This window comes from Rhagoletis pomonella, unplaced genomic scaffold (genome assembly GCF_013731165.1).
Source record: "Rhagoletis pomonella isolate Grant_MI unplaced genomic scaffold, Rhpom_1.0 Rhpom_scaffold_00002, whole genome shotgun sequence".
In the NCBI taxonomy this organism is placed as follows: domain Eukaryota; kingdom Metazoa; phylum Arthropoda; class Insecta; order Diptera; family Tephritidae; genus Rhagoletis; species Rhagoletis pomonella.
The window spans coordinates 41,449,128-41,455,634 of record NW_023458556.1 but is presented as its reverse complement, the minus strand read 5'-3'; the positions used below and the strand labels follow the sequence as shown (position 1 = coordinate 41,455,634).

The following is a 6,507-nucleotide window of genomic DNA, read 5'->3' as shown; positions in this document are numbered from 1 at the left end:
TGTAAACCCTAAGTAAGTTATTGCATTAAACTTGAATGGGCTATAAAACTGTATATGTACTCAAAAAAAAATAGTAGTACACTTTTGCGGAACCAGGTCAAAATTTACTTAAAAATTCGAGAGTGGTATCAATCGACACGTCTTAACGCCAATAATAATAATCCGAGACCGGAAATTAATATTTTTAATTCATTAAAGAGTTATTTGCAAGAAATACTTGCACTCTTCGCACTATGTTTTGATGAATTTGATGCAAATAAATTGAATAATGAACTCAACTCCAGCCCCCCTCTTCTTGGCAACAAGGAGAATTCTACGTAGTGAGGCTGTCTAGGCGAAAAGGAGTTACGACGCACTAAAACTTTTTTAATAGAGTGGCAGCAGCAATTTTCCTCCCATTTTATTTTTAATAAAGTGGCAACACCACTTTTCCTCCATCTTATTTATATTAACTTCACAAGATTGTTGTGCGGATTTTCAACACCGGAATATTGCAATTAAATACAGAATTTCGTGAAAATGTGCACTTAAAACATCAGAAATGCATAAAAACTAATAAATACGTGTTGAGTTCATTTACTCCATTTATTTGCGTCAAATTCATCAAAACATATTGCCAAAATCACAAGTGTTTTTTGCAAATAACTTGAAATAAATAAAAATGTTTCCGGTCTCGGATTATTATTATTCGAGTTAAAACGCGTCTCGATTGATACCCCTTTCGAATTTTTTCATCAATTTTGGCCTGGTTCCGCTAAAGTGCACTTTTACCCAAAAAAAAAATTTAACACTTCTGAGAAAAAAGTTTGAAATTTGGATGAAATTTGTTTGAAAATTTGAAAAATGTTAAAAATTAATAAATATACATTAGTGACAAACAATATAATTCTTAATTTGGTCCAAAATGATATGCCCAACACTGTACATTGTACACATGTACATAAATATGTGCATAGCTTTTGCCTTGCCACCATCTCATGACATTCCGATTGCTCTTTATGTTTTGACTTGGCTTTTGTCTCTTTTGTCATAACCACAAAGTTTCATTATTTCGCAGTTGACAAGAAGTCGCTGAAGATGCAACAAAGCAACTCGTATACCTAGTAAAGAAATCAGAATAACTAATACGAAATTAGTGAAAAACATTCAATAAATAGTTTTTCTAAAAATTTATTAAATTTCAAATAGTTGTACAGCAACAAAACTACTTGCTTAATACTTTCGAGATTCCCCTCCCCCCAAAAAGTAAAGGCAAACTGCAAGCACTTGCAAGTCATCGAATCAATCGAGACTGGTTTGCTTTTTGGGGGCTAACTACTCGCTGCGTTTGTGCATAAGTGAAGGCGGTGCCGGAGCAAGAGGCGGAAGTGAGTAACTAGTGCCCACAACGCTAAGCAGAGCGAAGAATGTGAAAAAGAAAGCTTTAGACAAAGTGAAACGTTCGAGTTGATTTCATGTGAACTTGTGTGTGTGTTTTCCCCCGACTGTGTAGCCTGATTTTGTAAAAAGCAATGGACAGCAAAATTGTGAAATTCATTCATTCAATTGCCATTTGATTGATTGGTAAGAACCCCAAGAAAATTAGTTGACTTAATGTGCATACCTGCATATGCTATTAGTTAGAGATTACAACTAAATTTCGTATTGAACATGCAAATTTGAAAACGACGTATTTACTTTAATTTTGTAGTATATGTATCTATGTGTATATGTAAGTATGCATGCTATACCTGCAAATTTTCGCTTCCCATTATTCGGTAAAAAAAAACTATACTAGAAAGTTTCAAAGGTCATTGCCTTGCGCGAAACGTCTCGTAGCAGCCACAGCCACAGCCGCCGCCATAGTAAATATGAGATAAATAATCATTTTTGTGAATAAATCCCACTGTTTCCGGTAATGTTTATGTTGATTGCAATATTGTATGTATATTGTATGAATATGTACATATTTACATATGTTTTTATGTACATACATATATGATACTTTCATTTACAATAATTTTTCATTTAAAATTTATAAATACATTAGTGAACTCATGCCATACGAGACGCCAGAATCTTTGGTCGAAAAGTTGCACGTAAGAGAAGAAATTCAAAAAAAAGAAAAACAAATTAATTTTTGAAAATTTCTCCTATGTATTAAACCAATTAGTAACAACTTTTTACCTAACATATTCATTAAACTGTACTCGACTTTTTAAACAGTTGGGAACCCTTTATAAAAATATTTTCGAAACAGATTTTTTACGCCTCTTCCGTTTAACATTCACAGGGACTCAAACAAATGACCGCGGGATGATTTTTTTTAAATTCGTATTGTGAATATATATATATTTTTTTAAATTCGTAATGTAATGGTTTTTTTTTCTTTTAAATTCGTAATGTGATTTTTTTTAAACTCGTAATGTGATAATATTTTTTTTTTAATTCGTAATGTGATTTTTTTTTTTAATTCGTAATGTGATGATTTTTCTTTTTTTTAATTCGTAATGTTATGATTTTTTTTTAATTCGTAATGTTTTTCGAGCTGGACTTTTTTGTTGTTATTTTTTCTAAAAAAAATACCGTCCAAGCTTTAACCAAAACCATATAAATCACAGTTTCAAACAGTTTATACAAAATTTAGGAAAATTCAACAAATTTTCATCAAAATTTCAACTTTTAATCTGTATGCAGCTTTATAGCCCATATAGTTTAAGTCCAATAAAGTGCAAGTTTCAAAGGGCTCAAATGTCCCGCTAATTTTTGAGATTTTTTTTTGTGACCTTCGTATAAGCATAAGTTTCTTCTGAAATACGGCAGACCGTTAGCACCAAAATCGCAAAAAATCAACGCAAGTTTTTGTAAATTGCGCTTGTTATTTAAAAAAATAAAAGACGGAAAAAGTAGTCTACAAAAAAAAAAAAATCCAAAAATCAACGCTATTTGTTAGCCGGCTGAAACTTTCGCTTCATGACTAAAATTTTATATGTTTTACTAAAACTCACATAGTGTGTTTCTCAGAGATCACTCATTTTCAAATCAATATAACTTTTTGCACCAGCGACGAATTGCAGAACGGTTTGACGCAATTTGATAAGTCTTGCCAGATGGATGTGCATCAACACCACATAGTGACAAAAATCCCCAGAGACTTTTTATATGACCCAGTAAGCAAACGCGCATAGATACATATTCCACTCGCCTTTATAGGCGCTGCCGAAGTTTTTGCGTTTTTGCTGGGAACTTGTTAAAAACTCCTCCCGCTGGATAATTTTTTCGTATTGCTGCTATAACAAAAACAATAAATAATTCTCTCTACGAACGAACTATAACCATCAGCACGTATGTATGTATTTATATAATAAATAAAACTCGCTTTAATCCTCATTAAACCCTCTTCAGACGGGCTGTAATGAATTTTTTGGAGCATTTTGATACAAAAAAAGTGAAAATATCATTTGACGATGCATATTTATGAGACAAATACATATATAAAGAGCATAAGCAGAACAAAATTTCATAGATACCCCTTAATTTGTTATTCGATTACGTATAATGACCCTATGTTTTGTTTATAGTAAATAAATATGTATGTAAAACACCAAACAGTCAACACCAGAAGGTACAACATCCTATCTCGCCTTTACATTAAGTACTTTTGTTATTCAACTTCAAATCCTGCTAATGTTTACATCAACAATAGGCAGCCACACACAACTAAATAAACATTTTAGTGTTGTTGAACCAATGCAAGTATGTATGTATCTATGTATGTATACCATTTGGTACAATAACCTTTGAACCTCAACTACATAGCTTTGGCTGACTGGTCTAACAGCAATCCTTGCACATTGGCTAAAAAAGTATGAAACGTGCGCTAACATCATGAAATGTGCTACATACATATGTATATTTTGTGCTTAAATGATTGTTTAATTCTATCGTAATAAACTAAATCTCTATGGTTATAAACCAAAGACAAATCTTGTTACCTTTGATTGATGAAGTTGGCCGAATAACAGATGTGTTCAGATGAAATTACTTATGCCACTTTTAAAATAAACGGCTCATAGTTAAAAAAATTAAGTTCTTAAGTGTTTACTAAAGCTAATGAACCAAAATCTGTCATAAATTTTCTATTTTTTCTGGTCACAGCATCAGAGGTGAAGTTGACATAGAATATTGCTCGCTTTTTTCGGAGTGGAAGCAAAGTAAAAAGGTTATGAACCTTTCATTTTCATTTGTGCTAAACTCAGCACACTGCTCTCCAAAAATTTTCTTTGAAATGTACAATGACCGATGTGCCATTTCGGCTGGGCTTTCATATTTTTGGCAAAGGCAATCTACGGGAAAAGTAGTAGTAGTGAAAAGTTGGAGTAGCATGTGTATGTGTTACATGCGTATGTTTTTGTATGTAAGTTATTCAGCTCGTATATTGAATTGCAATGCTAGGGAATAAGTGTAACAGGGAATGTTTTTACGACTGTTTAATTCTTTGTATCTTTTACTGTAGTTGATAAGCAAAAATAAAAACAAAACTTCAGGAATGCAAATATCAAGTACGTTCTGAGCCTGAGCGCTTACTCATTCTTGTAGAAGATCTTAAAATTATAAGTTGTGAGCTACACTTCTTACGCTTATTGCTGTAGGAAATCAGCAGACTGCAGAAAAGGCAAAGGCAATAATGCAACGGATGTCTGCCATTTTTTCCATTAGAGTGTATGTACTTACAGTGACGGTAAAAAAAAAGAAAAAAATTTAACTTCCAAAGTTTATTGAGTTTGTCTTTTTCTTCAAAAATATGTAAAGAAAGCATCAACAAAACAAAAGCCAACGAGATACAAACTATTAGTATTCTCAAATATATGTACATATATAATGCATTTTTGCTATAAAAATATGCAAAATTACTATAGAAAAACTTTTAATATTGAAATATTCATGAGGCTAAGTGGTTACTAAAACCACGTCGGTCGTTCTCGCTATCAAACCACTAACTCTCTCTAACCACTATTTTATTATTATTATTATTTGTTTGAGATTGCCCATTTTTGGTAAAGAAATAACAGTGGAGCACATAATTTGCCAGTGCCCAGCTTTCAACAGGCAACAAAGTATCCGCACCCCTTGGTGAAGTCCGGCTACAGGGCCTGCGATCAGCAAATCGGAAAAGGGCAAAAGTGTCTAATAAATACAACTCGCTAAAGCTACGGCAAATGTTCTTTAAATGTTCGTAAATGTATCATGACCATACGAACGGTCTATGCCAGACAGCACAGCCTTACCTAACTTTATTTAAGCCCTCTAAAGTTAAGGTGTAGTAACCGTGAAAATCGATTTAAAAACATAACGCTACTCTCACCGTGGGCCAGACACCCATGCCTGTGTCTTCCTTGTAAACACTTATTCATCTGCTACAGATTCATCGTCTTATTCATAAAAAGTAAAATACTTTTATAGAGCTCTATAAAGTGATATTTTCATAAAAATTTTCGATTTATAAAGTATTCTTTATTTTTTATGATTATTGGTGTAATACTTTAAGGAAAAGTCAAAGAAAAGTGAACGAATTTCTAAAAAGTTTTAGTCAAACAGACCCGCCGGCCCTGTTTGTATTATTTTACGCATCACTGTTAGTACATCCATACATAAGCATGCGAAGCACGGATTTTTATTGGTCACTTCTACAATGCGTAGTATTTATTTATGTACACATGTATGTTGTATTCCTTTGTATTATGCATTAATAGGTTCGTTATCAGAATTTATATATTTTTGTTTTTGTTCTGTATTGTTTGGTTATTTTTATGCCGGCGCGTTAAATGCAAATGCAACCTTAAATATGTATTATAGGTATGTATGTGTGTATGATGAGTACAAGAGTAGGAAAATGTTATCGCATTGTGGAAATTCCATTGTATTGTATTTGAACAGAAATTCTTTATTGGAATCTATGTTGGTAGCCGTGGTTAATTTGCATTACTTGATTGTGAGACGCATAGCAGCACAACCTTGACAAGTCTGGGCCGAACTTCTAATGAAATTTATTGTATTGTTTTGTGTTTGTGTGTGTGTTTGTTTGCGGTTTCTTTTTATCTTTATAAACGCAATACTTAGAGATTTATTTTTAATACGATCTCTCACAAAACCAAAACTTACATATCCGATATTCAGATTATTGTACCTCTAAAGGCGGCCACCACAGCCGAGTGGTTAGAGGTGGTTGTTTGGACCCAGGTCCGATTCCTGGTCCGACCAACATTCAAGTGTCTTTGTAATAACGGTAGCGCTTTGGCAGCCAATAGCATATCCCCGAGCTTATGTACATATGTATGTATTTCCAACACGATAAGCTTCGCATGAAAAAACACTTGACGTCGAAAAATCGTTTTTTTTTTATGTGTTAAGTTTCGGAATAAACATTTAAAAGTAATGCCGAGTTTCCACAAGACATTTTAATCACAAAAAATGTTGGCCATTTATAAAATGCTTTCTGGAAACAATTCCGGCTAAGGGATGTATGTA

The 6,507-nt window shown here is 32.9% G+C and overlaps 1 protein-coding gene across 11 annotated transcripts in view; it reads left to right on the top strand.

The window, feature by feature from the left end:
• Nucleotides 1-6,507, top strand: part of LOC118733622 (serine-rich adhesin for platelets-like) — a 67,920-nt gene that overhangs the window by 15,737 nt on the left and 45,676 nt on the right. For 5 of the 11 annotated variants that reach the window (XM_036463094.1, XM_036463093.1, XM_036463105.1 and 2 more), the window contains exon 1: nt 1,043-1,367. The exons of 4 other annotated variants lie outside the window; for them this stretch is intronic. The gene's annotated coding sequence lies outside the window, so the exon portion shown is untranslated. 2 more of the 11 variants (XM_036463103.1, XM_036463099.1) reach the window with 1 other exon arrangement.